The sequence below is a fragment of the Lampris incognitus genome, chromosome 7 (genome assembly GCF_029633865.1).
Source record: "Lampris incognitus isolate fLamInc1 chromosome 7, fLamInc1.hap2, whole genome shotgun sequence".
NCBI lineage: Eukaryota > Metazoa > Chordata > Actinopteri > Lampriformes > Lampridae > Lampris > Lampris incognitus.
Genome location: NC_079217.1, coordinates 44,797,876 through 44,821,848, shown reverse-complemented (window position 1 = coordinate 44,821,848; position 23,973 = coordinate 44,797,876).

Below are 23,973 nucleotides of genomic sequence, written 5' to 3'. Positions count from 1 at the left end.
AGGTTTTTACTTAAGTTAATTCCTAAATATTTAACCTCGGTTTTAACAGGGACACCAAATAAAGAGCTAGAAAGATGCTCATGTATCGCCAGAAGTTCAAATTTGCTTATATTCAGAGTTAAACATGATGCTTTGGTAAAGAGCTCAACTGATTTAAAGGCCAAGGGCATCTGGGAGGCATTTTTTAAGAAAAGTGTGACGTCATCCGCAAGTTGGTTTACCAATAACTTTTCGCCCAAGGCCTCTAGGCCCTCAATGTTAGCCTTTTTAATTAGAATGGAAAGTAATTCTGCTACAATAATGAATAACAAAGGGGAGCTGCCGCAGCCTTGTCTAATGCCTCTCTTAACACCAAATCTCGGGCAGGTACCACCAGGTAAGGACACGCAACTGTTTATATCCTTGTATAACATGCTTATGACACCAACAAACCTTTCTCCAAAACCAAAATGATGTACGGCTTGTAAGATGAAAGGGTGCTCAACAGAATCAAATGCTTTGTGAAAATCTAGAAACAGTAAGAATCCATCATCTTCAACTAAATCACTGTAATCTAGCAGATCGAGAACCAGACGGATGTTATTGTGAATAGATCTTCCCTTGATAAAACCAGACTGTGTTTCACTAATTATTTGTGTTATATACCTTCTTTCAGTCTGGCAGCTAGCACTCCTGACAGAATCTTATAGTCTGCATTTAGCAAAGTGATAGGCCTTAAATTATCAAGAATACATTTATCTTTCCCTGGTTTAGGGATCAAAATTATTACTCCTTGTTTCATAGTTGGGGTCAGTACCTGCCTTTCTATGCAGTTCTTTATTGCATTTAGTAATAATTCTCTAATATCTGACCAAAACCATTTGAAAAAAATGGTAGTAAGACCATCGGAGCCAGGAGATTTTACCTGTAGCCATTTTTCGGATAACATAATCCAATTCTTCTATAAGAACGTCTGAATCACACAAATCTTTGAAGGGTTGATCAATGCAAGGCAGGTGACCCTTAACCTTGTCAAAAAACTGCAAAGAACCAGAGTCAGAAAACGAAGAGGAATGTAGTGACTTATAGAAATAAAATACCTCATTTGCTATATCCTTTGGCTCAAAGTATTAAGACCCATTAATAATAAGCTTATTTATTGTGTTTTTTACCTGTCTCCTTTTTTCAAGTTGAAAGAAGTAAGCCGAATTTCTTTCGCCTTCTTCCATCCACCTGGCCCGAGATCTCACATATGCTCCTTGGGCTTTTTTAATGTAAAGCCCATCTAACCTAGACTGCAAAGCAACAAGATTGTCATTATGTTCATTACAGTTGTTATTGTCCTGATTATTATAAGTGTACATGCAGATGTCATTTAGCAATGTACATTCATACTCTGTTTTGTTTGCACAGATTTTTACTAAAGCCAATACATTGCTCCCGAATCTTGTACTTCAGAAACTCCCATTTGCTGCAGTTAGAGGAGTTGAACATCCTTTATAATTTCAGAAATCAGTCTTCTAATATTGGCACAATATTCCTCATTTTTCAACAGATCATCATTAAACTTCCAATAGCCTTTGGAGTTTAGAGGCTTCATGACTGGATTCAAAACTACCGTGACTAAACAATGGTCAGTTAAGGGGGCCTGTGTGATGGAAGAATTAAATGTAGCTCTCTTCACTGCCTCTGTACCAAGCCAAAAATCAATTCTCGACTTGCTGTTTGCATCAGGTTTAATCCAAGAGAACTGTTTTACATTGGGATTTAAATTTCTCCAAATATCAAGCAAATTGTTGTCAATGTTAAATAGTGAAATAGCTGGGTTGTAATGAAAATTAGCATAATTGGATGGCCGCCACTCATCAGGCGCTAAATTAAAGTCGCCACCTACCAACACAGTCAGTTGGGAAGGATGATTTCAATTCAACTATAACCTCTGTGATTTTCGAAAGGAGCTTACCGTTTTCTTTATAATTATTATACTGTAGTGGTTATGGGGCTACATAATTCCCCTTATTGAGCTGGTAGGAACGTTAGTTTACAGCTGCTGTTTCCTCGGTTCGGGTTTACAGTGACACACTTCCGCTGCGCGGGTTTTGTTGTTGTTGTAATGGTGGAAGGAATAAATGGTGCACGTTGTGTAGCCGAAAGAGAAAGTTGTCACGACTCCTGCTTGAGCTCCTCTATACTGGTGACCCCGACGTTTGTCTCTTGGTAGTTATCAGAGACAATCTTTCGAACGAACATGGTTGACGAAATCAACGCGGTTTCTCTCAAATTGCCAGAGTTCTGGGAGTCATCGGCAACGACATGGTTCACCCAGGCGGAAGCGCAGTTTGCTATCCGCAAAATAACGGATGATGCTACTAAATACTACTACGTGGTATCGGCGCTCGGGTTTTCGACTGCAACTAGAGTGGTGAGTCTCCTTACAAATCCTCCGGCGGCAGACAAATACAAGGGGCTCAAAGATCACCTCTTGAAGATTTTTGAACTTTCCGATGCCGAGATGGCCCACCGTCTCTTTTCTCTGCAAGGCTTGGGTGACAGCAAACCATCCGAGCTCATGGACAAAATGCTGAATCTGCTGGGACCGGCGCACACACCTGATTTCCTCTTTGTACAACTATTTCTGCGACAACTGCCTGCTCAGGTGCGGGCCGCTTTGGCTAACACCAGCATTACCGATTGCCGCAAGCTAGCTGAAGAAGCTGACAAGTTCTTCCTGGCCAGCCAACAGCAACACTGCGCGTCCGCGCTCACCCCTGCCCACCCCCACACGCCACCACCTGGTGACTCCATGGTGGTCGCCGCGGCAACCCCCGGTCGGCGACAGGAGCCCGGCCTGTGCTTTTATCATGCAAAGTTCGGGGCCAAGGCGAAAAAGTGCACCTCCCCGTGCAATTTCAGCTCGTCGGGAAACGCCAAGGCCGTCGTTCACTAGTGGCCATGGGCGTCGGCGTGGAGGACAACAGGCTACTTTTCCTGCAAGACTCCATCTCGGGGCGGCGTTTCCTATGCGACACTGGGGCGCAGAGGAGTGTCGTACCTGCATCGAGTGTGGACGCCCTGTCGGGCGCTCACGGCCCTCCCATGGAAGCTGCTAACGGCAGCTCTATCCGTACGTACGGCACGAGGCACATTAACATGTGTTTTAATGGACAGCGGTTCAGCTGGGATTTTGTCACCGCCGACGTGGCATTTCCCCTCCTCGGTGCAGATTTTCTTTGTGCTCATGGGCTGCTGGTGGACGTCAGGAATCGACGCCTGATTGACGCAGTCACCTTCGCTTCACACGCGTGTGCACTCAGCGATACAGGCTCCGTCAGGCTGTCCAGCATGCTCTCCAATGAGGACGTGTTTCTCCATCTTCTCTCTGAGTTCCCTGACCTCACTCAGCCCACATTCTCGTCATCTACGACCAAACATGGGGTTGAGCACCACATCGTCACCACCGGTCCGCCGGTGCATGCCCGAGCTCGGCGCCTCGACCCGACCAAGCTCTCTGTCACCAAGGCGGAGTTTGAGAACATGGAGCGCCTCGGCATCATCCATCGCTCCAGCAGCACGTGGGCTTCACCCCTCCACATAGTGCTTAAGCCTGGCGGTGGGTGGCGTCCATGTGGTGACTACTGTCGGCTCAATGACGCAACAACACCGGACCGCTACCCGGTTCCTCACATCCAAGATTTATCCACCCACCTGGCTGGGAAAGTGATCTTTTCCAAGGTGGACCTCGTCCGTGTATACCACCAGGTGCTCGTCCATCTCGCTGATGTCCCCAAAACGGCTGTGACAACTCCGTTCGGACTGTTCAAGTTCCTGCGCATGCCATTTGGGCTTAAGAACGTCACGCAGTCCTTCCGACGCCTCATGGACTCAGTGTTGCGGGACCTGCCTTTCCTCTTTGTGTACCTGGATGACACCCTGGTCGCTAGCACCTCCGTGTCCGAGCACTTGTCCCACCTCAGAGCCCTTTTCGAGAGACTCAGCCTGCACGGGTTGATAGTTAACCCGGCCAAATGCCAGTTTGGTCTGAGCACCATTGACTTCCTCGGCCACCGGGTCACCAAGGACGGGGCGGCCCCCCTTCCATCTAAGGTGGAGGCCGTCGCAGACTTTCCACGCCCACACACGGCCCAGTCCCTCCGGGAGTTCATTGGCATGGTGTCCTTCTACCACCGTTTTATCCCCCGGGCTGCCGATCTCCTCCGCCCCCTATATGAGGCTCTGAAGGGCACAGCCCCCAAACACGCTGTGGACTGGTCTGCAGAGAGGGACACGGCTTTTAAGGATGTGAAGGCCGCCCTGGCTGACGCGGCGATGCTGGCACACCCTGTGTCTGGAGCGCCCATTGCCATCACGACGGATGAACCTGAGAGAGCGCAAATACAGCACCTTTGATCGTGAGCTGCTTGGCCTTTTCCTCGCTGTTAGGCACTTTCGTTTCCTACTGGAGGGCCATCAGTTCAAGGCTTTCGTCGATCACAAACCGCTGGTGCTCGCGATGGCCAAGGTGGCAGAGCCGTGGTCAGCCCGCCAGCAGTGACAGTTGGCCTACATCTCAGAGTTTACCACCAACGTGAGGCATGTCGCTGGGAAGTCCAACCCGGTCGCTGCCTGTCTCTCCCGGGCCATCACTGGTGCCGCCCATTTGGGACTCGACTACAGCCAGATGGCGGCTGACCAGGCCGCCGACCCAGAAGTGTAGGCATGCAGGACCGCCGACACAGGGCTGCAGTTGGAGGATGTGGCTTTCGACGACGCTGGCGCCACGCTCCTGTGAGACGTCTCTACGGGTCAGCCCCGACCAGTCGTTCCGACTGCTTGGAGGCGACGGGTCTTCGACGCAGTCCATGGGCTGTCTCACCCTGGCAGAAAGCCTTCACAGAGGATGGTGGCGGCAAAGTTTGTCTGGCATGGACTCAAAAAGGATGTGAGGGACTGGGCTGACACCTGTGTGGAGTGCCAACGCTCCAAAGTGCTCCGGCACGTCAAAGCGCCCCTGATACCTTTCAGGGTACCTAAGAGGAGGTTCGACCACGTGAATGTGGACCTGGTAGGCCCCCTACCCCCCTCCCGTGGTTTCACATACCTGCTCACCATGGTCGACAGGACCACGCGATGGCCAGAGACCGTCCCGCTTTCGTCCACGACAGCACCTGAGGTTGCCCGAGCGTTCATCGGAACCTGGGTCGCCCGCTTTGGCACCCCATCTGACCTCTCCTCGGACAGAGGGCCGCAATTCACGTCAGCGCTCTGGGAGGAGATCGCCGCAGGTTTAGGGGTGAGGCTCCATCGCACCACAGCATATCACCCCAGGCGAATGGATTGGTCGAGAGGTTCCATCGCTCGATGAAGGCCGCATTGCGGACTACCCTCAAGGACGACCGCTGGGTCGACAAACTGCCTTGGGTCATGCTTGGGCTCAGGACGGCTCCCAAAGAGGATCTCCAGTCCTCATCCGCCGCACTGGTCTACGGACAGCCACTTTGGGTCCCGGGGGATTTCCTTCCCACCGCCACAGCTCCCTGGTCCGCAGATGCCAACGGACTGTGCTGCAGGGGGAAGCCAGGGCTTTTGCACCGGTCCCCACTTCTCAGCATGGCGGCTCTCAGTCCTATGTCCCCACGGAGCTGCGGTCGGCGGAGTATGTTTTCATCCGTCACGACGCGCACCGCGGTCCCCTGCAGCCACCCTACGATGGCCCATTTCGGGTACGGGACACTGGAGATAAGCACTTTGTGGTGGAGGTTGGCAGCAGGCTGGAGCGGGTTTCTGTGGACCGCCTCAAGCCTGCTCACCTGGACTTAGACCGCCATGTTGGTCTTGCCCTGCCCCCACGGCGGGGGCGCCCCCCGGCTCTGCCCCCCTCCCCCGGCGAGCCGCCCCCTGCTTCCCCAGTCCCTCCCTTTCCCCGGTCCAGCTGTGAGGACTCTGCTGCTTTGCCTGCGGTTAACCAGCCCCCAGCTCCTATTCAGCGGAGCCGTTGGGGCAGAGAGATCCGCCCCCCTCGCCACACTGACTTTTCGTATTAAGGCGAATTCTGGGGGGACGTATGTAGTGGTTATGGGGCTACATAATTCCCCTTATTGAGCTAGTAGGAACGTTAGTTTACAGCTGCTGTTTCCTCGGTTCGGGTTTACAGTGACACACTTCCGCTGCGCGGGTTTTGTTTTAATGGTGGAAGGAATAAATGGTGCACGTTGTGTAGCCGAAAGAGAAAGTTGTCACGGCTCCTGCTTGAGCTCCTCTACAATACCCATATATATTGACTAAAATAAAAAATAAATTGTCTATATCCACCACTACCGCTAGCCAGCGTCCATTAATATCAGCCATATGTGTGACAACATTACCAGGAATATCATTAAAACAGATTGCAACTCCTCCAGAACGGTTGGAACTGTAATGAATGAAAGGTCACGTGTTTAACTTGACCTACTCACGGATGTACGTGCAGTGCATGTGACGTATACAGGAAGTGAGACGCGCATGTGATGAAGGTTGTATGTCGGATGAACGCTAGTAAAAGCTACACAGTTAAGAACCTACGAAGTCGGCTCGTTCTTGAATTATTCTTATGTCAGTAAGACAAGGCGTCTACGGACGTTACATGGTGTCAGAATAGTCTGTGTATCGGAACACGAGCGGTCATGCCGAAGTTTAATCCGCCGAGTGAATTCAAGTTTGACTGCCCCGTTGAATGGCCGGAGTGGAGACAACGGTTTTCGCGCTTCAGGCTCGCGACAAAGCTGGATAAAGACGACGGGGAGATTCAAGTGAGTTCGCTGATTTATGCAATGGGCAGCGAGGCTGAAAAGATATTCAGCTCGTTTGACTTCGCGGCGGAGGGTGATAAAGTGGACTATGATATCGTACTGAAAAAGTTCGACGACTACTTTATTCCCCGCCGTAACATCATACATGAGAGGGCGTGCTTCTATCAACGTAGCCAGCAGCCAGGAGAGACAGCGGAGATGTACATCCGGACATTGTATGAGCTGTCTGAACACTGTGAGTTTGGGGACAAGAGGGATGAACATATCAGAGATCGTCTGGTAGTGGGCATAAAAGATAAGGTGCTCTCCCGTCAGTTCCAGCTCACAGCGGACCTTACTCTGGTGAAAGTCATTGAACAAGTGCGCCAGGCGGAGGCAATAACAAAGCAGCTCAGCCTCCAAGCTAACCAACCAGAGGCCCTGCTGGCTAACGTCAATGTTGTCCGATGGCGGGACGAACGCCAAAACAAAAAGGGCGGACAGCGTCATGGTGGCGGCAGACCTGCAACCAACAAAGTAGATGAATGCGGGAGGTGCGGCAAGACGCAGCACACCGATGAGCGGAAGTGCCCTGCAACGAACAGTAAGTGCAACAAGTGTCATAAAAAGGGACATTGGGAGCGTGTATGTCACTCTAAAGCGGTGAGAGAAGTCACTGAAGAGGTTAAACAGCTGTACTTTCTGGGAGAAGTTGGCAAAGAGAGCAGTCAGGAAGATTGGACTGTTAGTTTAACAATAAGTGATGTACCAATAACCTTTAAAATTGACACGGGGGCTGACGCTACTGTTATCAACCAAGGGACATTTAAAAAGCTGAAGCCAAACATAAAACTGGGACCTCCTGACACATGCTTCATAAGCCCAGGTGGAAACATCAGCTGCATAGGACAGTTTCAAGCCACAACCAAATACAAGGAGAAACAATACTCCTTTCCAGTGTATGTGATCAAGGGGAGAGGCAGCTGTCTGCTGAGTCGTCCAGAGGCAGTGGAGATGGGTCTAGTGAAGCGGATGAATGAGGTCAGTGGAGTTTTCGGTTCAAGTGGACTGCTGAAAACAGACCCAGTGAAAATAGCTCTGGTGGAGGGTGCCCAGCCATACGCGGTGCATACAGCCAGACGGATACCGCTGCCGCTTGTACCACTGGTTAAGAAAGAACTGCAGCGCATGGAAAATGAGGGCATTATTGAAAAAGTGACTCAGCCCACAGAATGGTGCGCCGCTATGGTGCCGGTGCTGAAACCGAACAAGAAAGAGGTTCGCTGCTGCGCTGACCTTAGGAGGCTGAATCGAGCGGTGAAACGTGAGAAATACGTGCTGCCCACTATGGAGGAAATAATGCCAAGGCTCGCAGGGTCAAAGTTCTTCACAACGTTGGATGCAGCAAGTGGGTTTTACCAGATCCCCTTGCATGAAGACAGCAGGGGGCTCACCACTTTCATCACCCCATTTGGGAGGTATGCTTTCTGCCGCCTTCCATTTGGTATAACGAGTGCTCCAGAGATTTTCCAGAGAAAGATGGCGGAAACTCTGACCGGGCTAGAGGGCACAGAGGTGTACATGGATGACATCCTTATACATGGAGAGACTGAGGAAATCCATGACCGGCGCCTAGCAGAGGCGCTGGGGGTCATTGAAACAGCAGGTCTCAAACTGAACCAAGCGAAATGCAAGTTCAAACAGAAACAAGTCCGCTTCCTTGGTCATATCGTCAACGAGGCAGGCATCAGACCTGACCCGGACAAAGTGGCCGGAATAGAGAACTTTCCTCAGCCCCAGAACGTGACGGAACTCAAGAGGTTCCTCGGGATGGTGAACTATTTGGCAAAATACGTCCCAGAGCTGTCCACTGTAGGTCAGCCGCTTTATGGACTGCTTAAAGCAACGACAGAGTGGCTGTGGGGACCTGCACAGAACACAGCATTCCAAGACCTTAAAGCAGCACTCGCCACCGCCCCGGTACTCACCTTTTATGACGTCACTAAGGCTACGGTGGTGTCAGCAGATGCCAGCAGCTACGGGCTGGGGGGCGTTCTGCTCCAGCAGCACGGGGAACACTGGAAGCCCGTGGCCTACTGTTCCCGACGGCTGAGTGACGCAGAGACAAGGTACGCACAGATCGAGAAAGAGTGCTTAGCCAGCGTCTGGGCATGTGAAAGGTTCGAGAAGTACTTGTTTGGGCTTGACAATTTCAGACTTGTCACCGATCATAAACCACTAGTGCCTCTCATGAACAGCAAAGACTTGGATAATGTGCCCATTAGGTGCCAGAGACTGTTAATGAGGCTGATGCGTTTCAATGCAGTGGCTGAATACGCACCAGGCAAAACTTTAGCTGTGGCTGATGCACTCTCCAGAGGCCCAGAGCAGCGCTACGGAGATGGTGCTTCTCATGATGATGTTGCAGCGCACATTGATGCCATCGTGTGCCAGGTGCCTGCCACACCTCAAAGGATGCAGGAGATAAAACAGAGCACGGATGGGGATCTGCAGCTCCAGACAGTGTTGGGCTTCATCAGACACGGCTGGCCTGAGTATGTCGATAAAGTGCCGGAGACAGTCAGAGACTTTTATCAGGTGAGAGGGGAGTTATCTGAGGTAGATGGTTTAGTCATCAGAGGCAGTCGTATCGTCATTCCCACAGAGATGAGGGAGGTGATCTTAGACAGAATACACGACGGGCACCAGGGGATAGTTAAGTGCAGAGAGAGAGCTAGCCAGTCAGTGTGGTGGCCCAAAATGACAGAGCACATTACAACAAAGATACAGCAATGTCAATTCTGCAGAGAACACAAGAACACACAGAGAAAAGAGCCTTTAATGTCAAGTGAGCTCCCATCCAGACCATGGCAGAAAGTTGGCATAGACCTGTGTGAGTACAAAAAGCAAAACTACTTGATAGTGTCTGACTATTATTCCAGGTTTTTGGAGATCCTAAACCTACCAACAACTACTAGCAGTCAGGTTGTAGCTAGGCTGAAGGCTACATTTGCACGTTTTGGTATCCCTGAAATTGTAGTTAGTGATAATGGGCCACAGCTAGTTTCAGAAGAGATGAGGAGGTTCAGTGAGGATTATGATTTCATCCATGTGACTTCAAGCCCACACTACCCCCAGAGTAATGGACAGGCAGAGAGGGCTGTTCAGATAGCCAAAAGCATACTAAGGCAGGAAGACCCTCTCCTCGCCCTGTTGACATACAGAGCTACACCCTCTTCTTCCACTGGAGCCAGTCCAGCGGAATTGCTCATGGGTAGGAGACTCAGAACCACCTTACCCACATTGCAGCATAACCTGAAACCGGCCTGGCCTAAAGAGGAACTGATCAAAACCGCTGACGCCGCAGCCAAATCGAGGCAGGCTTTCTACTACAACCGCAGGAACGGCGTGCGGACACTGCGCCCACTGAACTCGGGTGACGCAGTACTCACCAAACCTGATGGACAGAAAACATGGACAATGCCAGCAGTTGTTCACAGTCAGAGCTCCACTCCCAGATCCTACATAGTGGAGACAGCTCAAGGTGAACATTACAGAAGGAACAGGCGCCACCTGTTGGCCACACCCAAAACACTCACCTCTGTCAGCAGGGATCCTGACCATGTCACTCCAAGGGAGAGTGGAAACACGGATGAGTCCCGAGCAGCAGAAATGCCAACTTCCACACCATATGTTACTCGCTCTGGCAGGGTGAGCAAGCCTGCAATCCGGCTGGATTTGTGAGGCGTATGGACTTGTGTACTGTGGGAGATTTTTAATTTTTTGTGAAAAGGGGGGGTGATATACAGGTTAAAATTGTTGGCAGTAAATGTTCAGAGAAATGTTTACAAAATAATCTTAGAGGGGGAGATGTAATGAATGAAAGGTCACGTGTTTAACTTGACCTACTCACGGATGTACGTGCAGTGCATGTGACGTATACAGGAAGTGAGACGCGCATGTGATGAAGGTTGTATGTCGGATGAACGCTAGTAAAAGCTACACAGTTAAGAACCTACGAAGTCGGCTCGTTCTTGAATTATTCTTATGTCAGTAAGACAAGGCGTCTACGGACATTACAGGAACCATGGCTGAATAACAGTCACCCCACTGATTAGACCAGAAAGTGGCGTCAGCGACGCAAGAGTGAGTCTCTTGAAAAAAGAAACAGTTAAACATTTGCCCTTTACAGAAAAGAAATAGGGCTTTTCTTTTAACATTGTCCTTTAAACCCCGGGTATTTAAGGAAAGCAAGAAAATTGTGTGCGTGGCTGCTCAATCACAACAAGAGTTCAGCACGTTGGTCCAAGAAATGCGTGTATTGGATGAGGAAAAGCACCATCAGTATTGTCAGTATTTTCTTTCCCCAAAGTCTTGGCAATTTCCTTCCATGAATTTGTCAGGTTATCCATTTAGTGTTTTAATGACGACTTATAAAGATGAGGGTAACGACGGATCTCTTCACCCAGCCTCTCTTCAAAGTCAGCGTCCATGTATGTTTACCAGCGCATGCGCAGTTGCACCTTTGTCCGCGCGGGCACAAAAAAATTGGAGGTACGCGGATGTCCGCGCGGACCCTATGCGTACACTCTCTGATGACGAAATTTACGTCACGGGGACCCTCGCGGAACCTCGCGTACTGCCGGACGCGGAAAGTATAACTTACGCTTCAAATACAGTCAAACGGTATCTCAAGTTTGGAGTGGGGTTTAGTCCAATCAGATTGCGGCTCATTTGTAAACACCCTCAGAGCCAGTCGAGGACTCTGCTATTTCCTCTACCCCCATGTTGGTCCCGTCAACATTAATCAACCCTTTAAGTATTTGAGACCTCTTTGACGAGAATTGATCGTTGTTATTGTTACGTTGTTACTTGATTACATTTTGGGAGTAGTTGATTACTAGTAAAACGCAGCAGCTGTGAATGCTCTACTTACAACAGTGTGAGTTTTTCTGTTTTCGCCACGTGTGGATGAATCCATGTTCATCTGTGCCACTTTATCAGTTTGCATGTTTGTGTGTGTAACCGGTGTGTTAATGTAATAGGTTTTATTTCACCAATAATCAATTTTCCAGTTTTGTTCATGTGTTGTTGTTTCTTATGTATATTGACTATTTGTTTCTGTATATTTCTTTTGGGGAGCTTTTTATTTCATTAACGGTACAATGTTTTGGTTGTGTCACCTTTGACATTTTGGTGACGCCACTTTCTGTGAATTTGTGCCATTTTCCTCAGTCGGTTGGGAGCATTTCTAGTAGAGGTGGGTGCTAACAGGTGCTCAAGCAAATGACATGTTAAAACAGGGTAAAAAGGCTAATCGGAGGCCCAAATCTTATTTGTACAGGTGTTACGGCCACGGGTGTGTCCGTATAGTTGTTTTGTTCCCTTCTGTATCACTCACTCTCACGCTACATTCAGGTATCCGCCAGGTGCTCCTCATCACCTAATCAACCAATTTCCATCAGTTGTGCAGTCTCCTATTTAAACCCCCACATATGTTCAGTTCCGCGGCCAGTTAGTTTAGTTTGTGTGATTTTAGTTAGTGTTATATAACTACTTTGTGTTGATGTTTTGTCTCTGTAGCTACTTTGTGTTTGTAATGTCTGGCCTGTTTTCGGTTAAGTTTTGCGTTGTTTCAGTCTGGAGCATTTTGAGTTATGTTTAGCCTTTAGTTTGTTTAGTTCTTTTGGGCAAGGGGATCAAGGTAAGATGCCCATGGGCAAACACTCCATCACGTAGCTTATCTCTGTTAGACGCGCACAAGGTTAGGAGCGGTTGTCACCTTCTGTCTTTAAGTTTGGTGCTTTTCAACACTATCAGGGGTGGGTTACTTTGTTAGTAGTTTATTGTTTTGGGAAACGTTCGGTTCCCTTGTCCTGTCATGGTGTTAATACATATTTTTATTTTGTTTACATTTATACGTTTATTGTCAGTGTTGCACCCTCGCCTCACCGTTACCCAGTGCACTAATTGCTGCACCCCCAACAGACCGAGGGATGTAACAGGTCATAGATAGTTGATTGTTGTCACAAAGTTTATTTCCGTGTATGTATTTTACATCGTGTACGGAATTTTAAAGTAACAAGCTAGTTTTAACGAATTTAAGCTATAGGCTAACAGAGCATGGATGTGGTTTCTCATGCGGTCCGCTGATATCCCTCTTCTCCCTTAAAGGTGTACATATTGAAACATAGTCCTGTGAAGTTGCGGTAAATTGTTGTACATGTGTGAGCCCCCCCCCTTTTATGTAAATGTGTATTGATAGGTTTAGACATTTTCGTAAATTTATATATTTTTTAATTTTCAAATGTGTTATTCAAAATTTCAAATGTTACTTTTGTTAGGTCAGAGCGTGACCTCCCGCCCGCACTGGGGCGGATTAAAGCTGAGTGCAAAATGGCCTGGATGAGTCAGCGCCTCGAAGTCTGAGGCAATGGTTCTCTATACCGGAAAAAGGTGGATTGTTGTTGCTTCAAGTGAAGGAATTCAAGTATTTCGGGGTCTCATTGACGAGTGATGGTAGGAAGGAGCTGGAGACTGACAGGCGGATTGGTGCATCATCAGTAATGCGGGCGCTGTACTGGATCGTTGTTGTGAAGAGGGAGCTGAGCCGGAAGGCAAAGCTCTCAATTTACCAGTCAATCTTCATACCAACCCTCACCTAGGGTCATGAGCTTCGGGTAGTGGCCGAAAGGTGAAATCGCGGATACAAGCGGCTGAAATGAGTTTCCTCCTCAGGGTGTCTGTGCTCAGCCTTGGAGACAGGGTGAGGAGCTCGGACATCCGGAGGAAGCTTCGAGTAGAGCCGCTGCTCCTTCGCGTTGAAAGGAGCCAGTTGAGGTGGTTCGCGAATCTGATTAGAATGTCTCCTGGGCGCCTTCCTTTGGATGTTTTCCGGGCACGTTCAGCTGGGAGGAGACCCTGGGGTAGACCCAGAACTCGCTGGACGGACTACATGTCCAATGTAGCCTGGGAACGCCTTGGGATCCCCCAGGAGGAGCTGGAGGGCGTTGCTGGGGAGAGGGACTCTGGAGTGCCATACTTGGCTTGCTGCCACCGCGACCCAACCCCGGAGAAGCGGCAGATGAGATGATAAAAGACAAATCGCCGCGGGTGGGTGGCAAAATAGCTCTTAAAGCGACATTGCAATCAGAATGAGATGTATTTTGTTTTATTGATTTAATGGAAGACTACGTTACACTACCCCCTCCTTCGGGAAGCGCCTCCGATGGCCACAGTCCTTCACGATCTCACCATCCCACTTCTGACACCAATGTAACGAATTCAGGGGGCAGTCTGGGTACCGCCACAGCCGGGACGCGAACCCGTACCTGCCACTCCCCAAGCGACAACGTTTACCAGTCGACTAAAGGGTCCGACCTGTTAGTCAAGGACCAACATGTCTACTTATTTGTGTAAGTTACACTACCCCTCCCCTCCTTCAGGAAGCGCGTCCCCGCGCTTCCGATGACCTCGCGGTCTCACCATCCCACTTCTGACACCAATGTAGCGAATTCGGAGGGCAGTCTGGGAGACTGTCGCCACAGCCGGGACGCGAACCCGTGTCTCTCAACCACCGCGACCCGACCCCGGAGAAGCGACAGATGAGATGAATTGTGTTGCGCATTTATAAAAGAAAAAAATTGTCGCTAGTGGGTGGCAAAATGGCTCTTAAAGCGACATTGCAATAATTATGCAATCAGACAGATGTATTTTGTTTTATTGATTTAATGGAAGACTATACGTTACACTACTCCCTCCTTTGGGAAGCGCCTCCGATGGCCTCGCCATACCACTTCTGACACCAATGTAGCGAATTCGGGGGCAGCTCGGCCCGACCGTCACAACCGGGACGCGAACTCGGATTTCCAGCACCGCGGGCGACAACGTTAACCAGTCGACTAAAGGGTCCGACCCAGGGACTACATGTCCAATCTGGCATGGGAACGCCTTGAGATCCCCCAGGAGGAGCTGGGGAGAGGGACGTCTGGAGTGCCCTACTTAGCTTGCTGCGACCCGACCCCGGAAAAGCGGCTGGAGATGAGATTTAATGGAAAGCTGAATGTGGTACATGGCATACAATGAGTCGTCTGGGAGCCTTCCTGAGGAGAAGTGTGTATTTAGAAGCCTTGTCCTACGAAGTTGCTGTATATCAATTATTGTTTTATTCAGTCTGATTCTACATTGCCTGTAATGGCTTGAATTACTTGTGACAAAAAACAATAAACCTACAAGCCATGAGGAGGCTGAAACCGGCTAGAACTTACTAATTGACGCGTCTGTGTTGAAGTAGGCCACTTGTCAGATCAATGACTGAATTTCCACAAGGTCCGTTGCAATAATACTCCACAATTATTTATTTACACCGCAAAAATATCCGATGCACAATTGCATGAAAGATATAAAGCAAACGGCACTACCTTGACAAGTGCCCAACGAACGACATGACGGTCAAAAACTTGTTTGCCCTCGCCGGTAACAAACACACCTGCATGTCATCAGTACCATACACCTTATATAGACAGGCAAGGCATTTCCGCTCTGACAGGTAGAGCCACCTACTGGGCAATAAAGGGAACTGCCATAAAGAACCCAGTTTCATACAGAGGCATATTGCATAACAATAAAGAAATGCAAGCAAAATAAATGAAATGTGAAATATGGCACTAAACAAGCAAATTGGCTCTAACACGCCGGCCCCTAATTGTTACATGTTGGCAGGCGTAACAATTACACCATGTAAATGCAACCGAAGAGCCAAAGTGGGCCATAGGGAACCACATTGCATTAACAGTCTCAAGTCTGTGAAACTGCTGCCTCGTGCAAAAGGCAAAGCTTGGTTACTGGTCACTCCAACACGTTAAATTTGGTCTTAAGACGCACTGAGCGCACCAAGCCGTTCTTGTCTGGGAAGGTCTCCAAAACTCTGCCGAGGAGCCAAGAGCCTCGAGGAGCTGCAGAGTCGACCACAATGACGAGATCTCCAGATACAAAATGTCTCCTGGCTTGACTCCACTTTTGCAGTTCTTGAAGGAGAGGGAGGTACTCTTGTACCCATCTTTTCCAGAAAAGTCCAGAAATATACTGAGCTTGCTTCCACCTCCTCTTCACATACAAATCCGCCTTCACAAAGAGCCCAGGAGGTAAGACTGGCTTGCCTTTCATTAGCGGAATAGGGTTGGGAGTGAGCGGTTCAAGATAGTTAGGATCGTCAGAAAGTTTGGTGATGGGGCGGTCGTTTAATATTGCCTCCACTTCGCACAAGACAGTGTGCAAAACATCGTCATCCAGAGTTTGCAAATGCAAAACAGACGTAAAACCTTCCTCACCATGCGGATAACTCGCTCCCACACGCCTCCGTGGTGCGATGCTCCTGGTGGGTTGAAACTCAAGTGAATTCCATCTTGGAGCAAGGCTCCCTTCAACCGTTCCTGATTCAGAGCTGTGGTTCTCGCTTTCCCCAGGAGGAATGAAATATGGTTACTGTTCCTGCTGTTCTGCAGCCTAAGGTAGGTAACAGTGCCAAATCCATGTTCACTAGCGTCAGAAAAATTATGTAATTCTGCACGAGTGGGGTGTCCAAAGTCTTTAGGCTTAACGCATCTGTTGACTTTGATTGACGTCATTTTTTCCAGTTCCTCCAGCCATCTTGTCCATTGGTGTGCAATATCATCATCCCAGCTGCACCCTCTTCTACACAGCTCCTGCAGCATGAACTTGGCAGGCAGTGTAACTGGGCTAAGGAAGCCCAGGGGATCGTACACTGAACTCACGATGGACAGCATACCTCGCCTGGTATGCGGTTGATCCTTCTTCACCATATTGAATTTAAAGGAGTCTGCTTCCACACACCACAGTAGCCCTAGGGCTCGCTCCATTGGAAGCTCATCTCTGTCCAGATTCAGCTCTTTTGAGTCCCTTGCCCGGTGCTCTTCTGCAACTGACTGCAGCACTGACCGGCTGTTGCTGGTCCACTTGGTCAATGTGAAGCCGCCTCTCTGACAAATCTCTGAAAGAGCTTGGACCATGGCCACTGCTTCCTCCTCTGTAGGTAGGCTCTTTAGACAATCCTCAACATAAAAGTTTCGCTTGACTGTGTCAACAACATCAGCAGTAAAGTGATTGCGATTGTCTTCAGCCGTCTTCTTTAGTGTGTAGCTCGCACAACTTGGGGAGGAAACTGCCCCGAACAGGTGCACCGTCATTCGGCTTTCCACAACTTCCAGACTTGTATTGCCCTCAGGCCACCAGAGAAAGCGGAGAAAACCTCGGTGTTCTCCAGGAACTTTGACCTGGTAAAACATTGACTTTATGTCTCCCATGAACGCTACTGGCTCCTGTCTGAATCTTACAAGAACACCAAGCAGCGAACTGGTGAGATTAGGGCCTTGTAACAGTTCACTGTTCAGTGAAGTTCCATGGTATTCAGCACCGCAGTCGAACACAACCCTTAAGTTGCCCTTTCTTGGATGATGCACACCATGGTGGGGAACATACCAGACTTGCCCAACTCCACGATCCAGCTGATGCTGAGGCACTTCCTCAGCATATCCATTCCTGATAACGTCAGTGAAAAAGCTGGTGTATTCCTTGTGAAACGTTTCATCTTTCTTGAACCTCCTATGTAATCCAAGTAGTCGTTGCTTGACCACACAGAGGTTGTTGGGAAGAGCAAGCTGGTCACTTCTGAAGGGCATCTTCACACTACAATGTCCATCCATGAGCTGTGCTGATTCATCCATGATCTTCAGAAATTGAACATCTTCTCTTGACATTCCCTTTTCTTCTGAATTCCTTTCGTTGAAATCATGGTTATATTGGTTGCTCAGCATCTCTTCCAATCTGCTCACGGAAATCCTATTGACATTGGCCACTGGAAGCCCATTTTCAGAACCATTATCTGCTTGAAGGGGCCCGTTGACCACCCAGCCCAGAACAGTTCTCACAGCATACGGACCATTTCCATGGCTGTTGACCACCTCCCAAGGTTCCAATAACCTGGGTGCATTGGTACCAATCAATAAGTCAACATTTGCCGTAATGCTGGGGATTTGGACATCAGACAGGTAAGGCCACTTCACCAAATCTTCCTGGGTGGCAATATTGTCACTGGTCACAGGCATTTTCCTTTGCGAAAGGACTTCTGGGAGGCTATAGAAGGTGTCACCACTGAGACCAGACACCTCCAAACCTTTCAGTGAGGTACTTGGGACCACCTTTTCTTGTCCCAAGGTGCGCAGAAGGAAGTTGGTCTGTCGTCCAGTCACATTCAACGCATGCATTAGGTGGTCAGAACAAAATGTTGCAGAACTGCCAGGGTCGAGAAAGGCATACGTTTGCAGTATCTTGCCTCCCTTTGTGGACTTGACTTGGACTGGCAAAATGGACAGCTTACAATCACCTCCACCAGCCCCAGTAAGATCACAAGTTTGCATTGAAGCTGTAGTGACAACTGGATTGACAGCTGAAATGACACTTGCAGATTCCTTAGGCTGCTGGTCTGTGCTGGGATAAGGCCTGTCAATATGAAGCATGGTTGGATGATTTTTTCCACAAACCTTGCAGGTTAGGCGGTTGTCGCAATCACCACTCATGTGACCGGAACACAAACATCCAAAACAAATCCCCTTTTGCTTCAGAAAGAGAATTTTATCCTTGTGCTTCTTACTTTTCAGCTGCGGGCACTCCGCCAGAGAGTGACTCCGAAAGCAGCACACACAAGATCCAGATTTCTCCACTTTGGCATCATGCCTTTTCTGGACAGAGCCTGAGTCTGGTTCTTTGGAGTCCAGACGTGTCACAGTTGTAGCAAAGCTGTTGCCTTTAGCTCTGCTTTATTGGACTGAGGCTGGGACTTGTATTGAGCAACAGAAGCTTCTTTGCCAATTGGTCTGTCCTGGATGTCGCCGAAAAGTGGGTCAGAAAGGATCCTAACTTGGCATTCCATGAATGTGACGAGATCGTTGAAAACAGCTCTGCTATGTCGTCGCTCCAGTAGCTCATGAGCTGTTGTCCTCCATCTTTCCCTAAATTTGTAGGGCAGCTTGGTCATGATCATGCGCATGTTGGTAAGCATGTCGAGCTCTTGCATGTGTTGCAGCTCTGTCATCACGTTGCAACAGTTGCGCAGGAACAGAGAATAGGCTTGTAGCGCCTTTACATCCTCAGACTTAACTGTGGGCCAAGCCAAAGCCTTCTCAATGTAAGATGTAGCAATCTTAAACTCATTCCCGAAATGTTCATGCAGGAGATTCTTTGCCATGTGGTAACCACTATCAGGCATCATGTGCTGACAACTCCTTACCAGCTCTTGTGGTTGTCCTTTTTTGAATTGTTCCAAAAAATATAAGCAATCTGCTTTGTTAGCCTTTAATTTAATATTATGCTCAAATGCTCTTATAAAGTTCCTATATTGAAGCGGATCACCATTAAATGCAGGGATATCTCTGGATGGTAGAGACATTGAGAGCTGTTGTTGCACAAGGGCGTCTATGATTTCGTTCTGCCGTTGCACGATGGTGCTCAAGTCTCCTTGTGGAGGCATTTGAGAAGGTTGATACAATGGTGCAGGTGACCCAGTATGAGCTGGCATAGAATGAAATTGTGGTTGTGCAACAGCTCCACGTTGTGCTGGCATAACATGAAGTTGTGGTTGTGCAGCAGCTCCGCCTTGCGGTGGCATTTGGGAGGGCTGCGGTTGTGCAGCAGCTCCATACATTTTAGCCTTTAGTTTGACACTGGAGTCAGGCTGTTGTGGCTGTTGCAGTGAAACAGTGACTGACTTTGGTTTGCCACTGGGCTGCTGGATTGAAACAGTTGGTTTTGTCTTTGATTTGACAACGGGCTCTTGCATAGGAAGATTGAATGGCTTTGCTGCTGGATTTAGCACAGTAGAGATTGGTTGAGGTGGTCCAGTGTGATTTTCCACATGCGAGATCCTTCCATTAGAGGTTCGTGACCGTCTCCCACTTTCGGATGCAGTGTCCAGAACAGCCAGTTTAGCAGCGGATGCAGCCAATTCAGCATCCATTTCCAGCTGCTGCTTTTTCCTCCTTAACTCTTTCTTCTTCCTCCTTAACTCTTTCTCCTGATCCTCCAGAGCTTGTCTCTCCTTCAAAGATGCTGCTTTCACAAGCAGTGCAGCTCTCTCAGCCTCTGCTTTGATACGTTCAGAGGCTGTACGGTTACCACTCTGTCTGCTTGTTTGAGAGTGTCTACATTCAACATTTGATGCGCTGTCACCTGGTTTCACATCATCATCCACATTGTGAGAGAGCACATTATCTGGTTGCACATCGTCTGGGTGCACGTCAACCACATTGCTCACATTACCAATATTTTGCGCCAACCATTGTTCAACTTGAACATGGAAACTCTTCTCAATTGCTATTCTTGACCCAAACCAGGCGTTTTGTTTTTCCATTTCATCCAGGGGCATAGGTAACACAGACATGACATCATTATGCAGACCTTTGGCTGTCTCGCACAGCCTACCACATTCATCAAATACACCTTGTACCCCTTTCACATCAGTAGCCTGCATAAATACCTCAATCATTTGCCTCAGCTTTTTAGCTTTGTTTAGTTTCTCTGATCTTTTATTTTCCAACTTTCCCAACCTTTCACATAAAACCTTATAGGTCGGTTTAATTTCCCTTTTTCCCCATTGTGATAACACTGTCCGCAGCCCCCTCGGTCCCCTTGGTTTGTCAACATTACTGTCCTCAGAACCGTCCATGTTGACAATCCGCAATAACTTTATGCGCGCAAGTTGGTTCAATCCAAAGTCAACGATAGGCTAGAACGCCCAGTCATTCAGCTACCAATGCTTTGGAATTTACGATAGAAAAACGCAAAGTTGTGTGCACACAATTAAATGGCCATTAATGGGTAGCTACCACATACCTCGGCTCAAGGCCTACTGAAGAAGTTGGCAGCTGCCGCTGAGTACCGTTGGAGCTCAAGTGCGCTGATCTGACGGTCGGCGTTCTCCGTGCGTCCGCGTTTACATCCACACATGAAAACGATGCACAAACAAATCCCACGCGGTCCTCAATGGATCAGATCAAAGGTGCAGATCAAACGGGAAAACCATCTAACGACGTTCTCACCGAGCAAAGTATTTTACTTTTTTGTGTAATGGCTTGAATTACTTGGGACAAAAAACAATAAACCTACAAGCCACGAGAAGGCTGAAACCGGCTAGAACTTACTAATTGACGCGTCCGTGTTGAAGTAGGCCACTTGTCAGATCAATGACTGAATTTCCACAAGGTCCGTTGCAATAATACTCCACAATTATTTATTTACACCGCAAAAAATATCCGATGCACAATTGCATGAAAGATATAAAGCAAACGGTACTACCTTGACAAGTGCACAACGAACGACATGACGGTCAAAAACTTGTTTGCCCTCGCCGGTAACAAACACACCTGAATGTCATCAGGACCATACACCTTATATAGACAGGCAAGGCATTTCCGCCCTGACAGGTAGAGCCACCTACTGGGCAATAAAGGGAACTGCCATAAAGAACCCAGTTTCATACAGAGGCATATTGCATAACAATAAAGAAATGCAAGCGAAATATGAAATAAAGCACTAAACAAGCAAATTGGCTCTAACATTGCCTGTGTGAGAATAAATCCCCCCCCCCCCCGGCTGGCAAGGCAGCAGTTGTCCCCGTCTCATTCTTCATCATCCACAATCACAACACAAGAGTTCATATCAAATGAAATGTCAGGCCAGACGGGCTACATGTGCAAATTCAGACTATATAAGCACTGTTGTTTTTTTTTGTATTTCATCCCTGAGGAGTGGACAGCCTGGCGGGGAATCACGTGTTTAATCGCACACGTGTCTGTGTGTGTGTGTGTGTGTCCATGGCTAATCTCGGAAACTACAGGACCTATCGGCTTAAAAAGGTGAGTACAGTTATGCCTGTATGATGGAGAACCTTTCATGGTTGTGATTAAAAACTTTCGAAAAACGTTTGTTTTCACTATCGCCGCTCCCTTCTTTCACGCTCTAGCTCACTAGGCCACTGCTGTGCTCTGTCGTGTGTGCATGCGCAACTCACAGCCACGACTGACTCGGATCGGGCAGCGACACGATCAAAAGACATTAAAAGAATTTTGATAATCCAAAAAATCTAAGTTATAAAGGAACAACTTCCTCTAGGCTGACGTCAAAACAGGATTCGTGTCGCTGCCCAATCTGAGTCAACCGTAGATGTGGGTCGTGCATGTAAGAGTGTAAAGGGCTTACCCGGCTTTATTATATTCTGAAAATAAAAACAGGGTTAGACTAAAATGGTCACATAGCAAACCTTTTCTTTTTGGAAAGTACAAGTTCATATTAGACTTGGTCGCATTTGTGCAAGGGTCCGCCTAGGAGGCTGCACATCCTCAGACTGACAGGGAACATCTTTTTGTTTGTTTGTTTTAGCTTGAGCGCTGCATATTAAAACTTTTCCCCCCATGTTTCCCATTCAGTTGACGTGGGCGCTGTGCAAAAGTCGTCATAGCAGGAAAAACACTGTTTTTGCCTGTCTGTGTGTGTATCTGTCCGCTGTTAATCGCACATGCTACTGGTCCCGTCAGCCTAATGTATATATATATATATATATATATATATTGTACAGTTATAACTGTACGACTAAGACGATTCGGGACCTCTCATTGTTGCGGTGATTCGAAACCTTTGAAAAACCTGTTTTACACTGCTCCTCAGCTGTTTTGTTTTTGCCTAAGTCCGAGCACTGGAGAAGGGGAAGTGTGCAAGCAGTGCCTCTGTATTTTTCCTTCTCCCGGTAAGGGGTGGTTTGTTGCCAAGTCAAAGCACCGGAGAAGGGGAGATAGGCCTGGCAGGGATCTGAGTGTACTCTTCTAGTTTTAGATTTTTTTTATTATTTTTTTGCATTCCAGTTGCGAAATTCACTTTATTTTTTTCCCATGTCTGCATTTTCTGTCTGTCTGAAAGCCAGATACAAAATAAGCCACTGCAGAGATGAAGTGATGAGGTTTTCAGTAGGCACCCCCCCCACACCCCCTTTAAATGTATCAACCTCTACTTGTCCAAACAGCAGGGGGGCTGGAATCAAATTCTCTTCGCCTCCATCTCTGACCTGATTCTCTCAAAGGCCCACAGTAACACCTCTGAGAGACAGAGGGATGAGGTAGTGGAGATATACAGAGAATGCGCTGAAAGGAAGTGAGGACGAGAGAGGGAAAAAAGAAAGAGACTGTAATTGGAAAAAGGGAAAGAAAAGAAAAGAGACAAACATAAACCCAGTGATATATGCAGTGAAAGATGTTAAGGCTGGGGAGAGGTATTGTCATTTGTAGTAGTAGTAGTGTGTAGATAAACCACATTACTGTACATAGTTGAAATATGAGTAATGTGTGTGCAGAATATTAACTTACAGACTAACCCCAAAGTTTTAACCAAATCCATTCCAAAGGCTTTATCTGGTTTACCCTCCATAACCTTCACCTCATCCTTGCATTGCAGAGACGCACTACTGCCCCTGCTGCCCCTGCCTCACAATTTTTTTTCCTGTCTTTCTGTCTCTCAATCTTTTCTGTCTGTCGGACGCCTTCTTCCTCCCTTCCCAGACCCTCTTGTCCATGCTGTCATATGTAGCCTGACCAGATCCCAAATGGGGCTCCTCGCTTGTCTGAGGCCATCTATATGTGTCAGAGTGAGTAGTGTGCGTGCGTGCGTGTGTGCGCGTGCGTTTCTTAGGGGATACATGACTTCAGATTTTTTAAAGTCAACTGCTTTGTGATAAAAGTCGAGTTGACATTGGCTAATCGCTGATGACGTCATAAATAAAACCTCGGGAGAAGGGACTGCTTTGCAACAAGTGACAATCTGTATTCGCAAAACTTAATGCATATGCTGACAACAGACAGCTCATACACATCATTTACATGGAACAGAAACAAGTGGAATCAACAACAGGTTGCAACTCAGCTGCAACAATGTATGCAACGATACCTCATATCCGCTACAACTCCCATTTAAGTGCGAAAAAAATGTATGGAAAAAAACGCTGGAGAAAAACAAAACTCGGGAAAGATGTATCCTGTAAGCCTGATCAAAGTCTTATAGTCCTGCTCAGTCACAGGTTTTGCTCTTTGATCCTGGCTATTGTAGTGGTGTTTATTATAGGACATCATAGCCAGGTTAAAAAAAAATGCAGTAGGTCTCTGAAGCCTTCTCC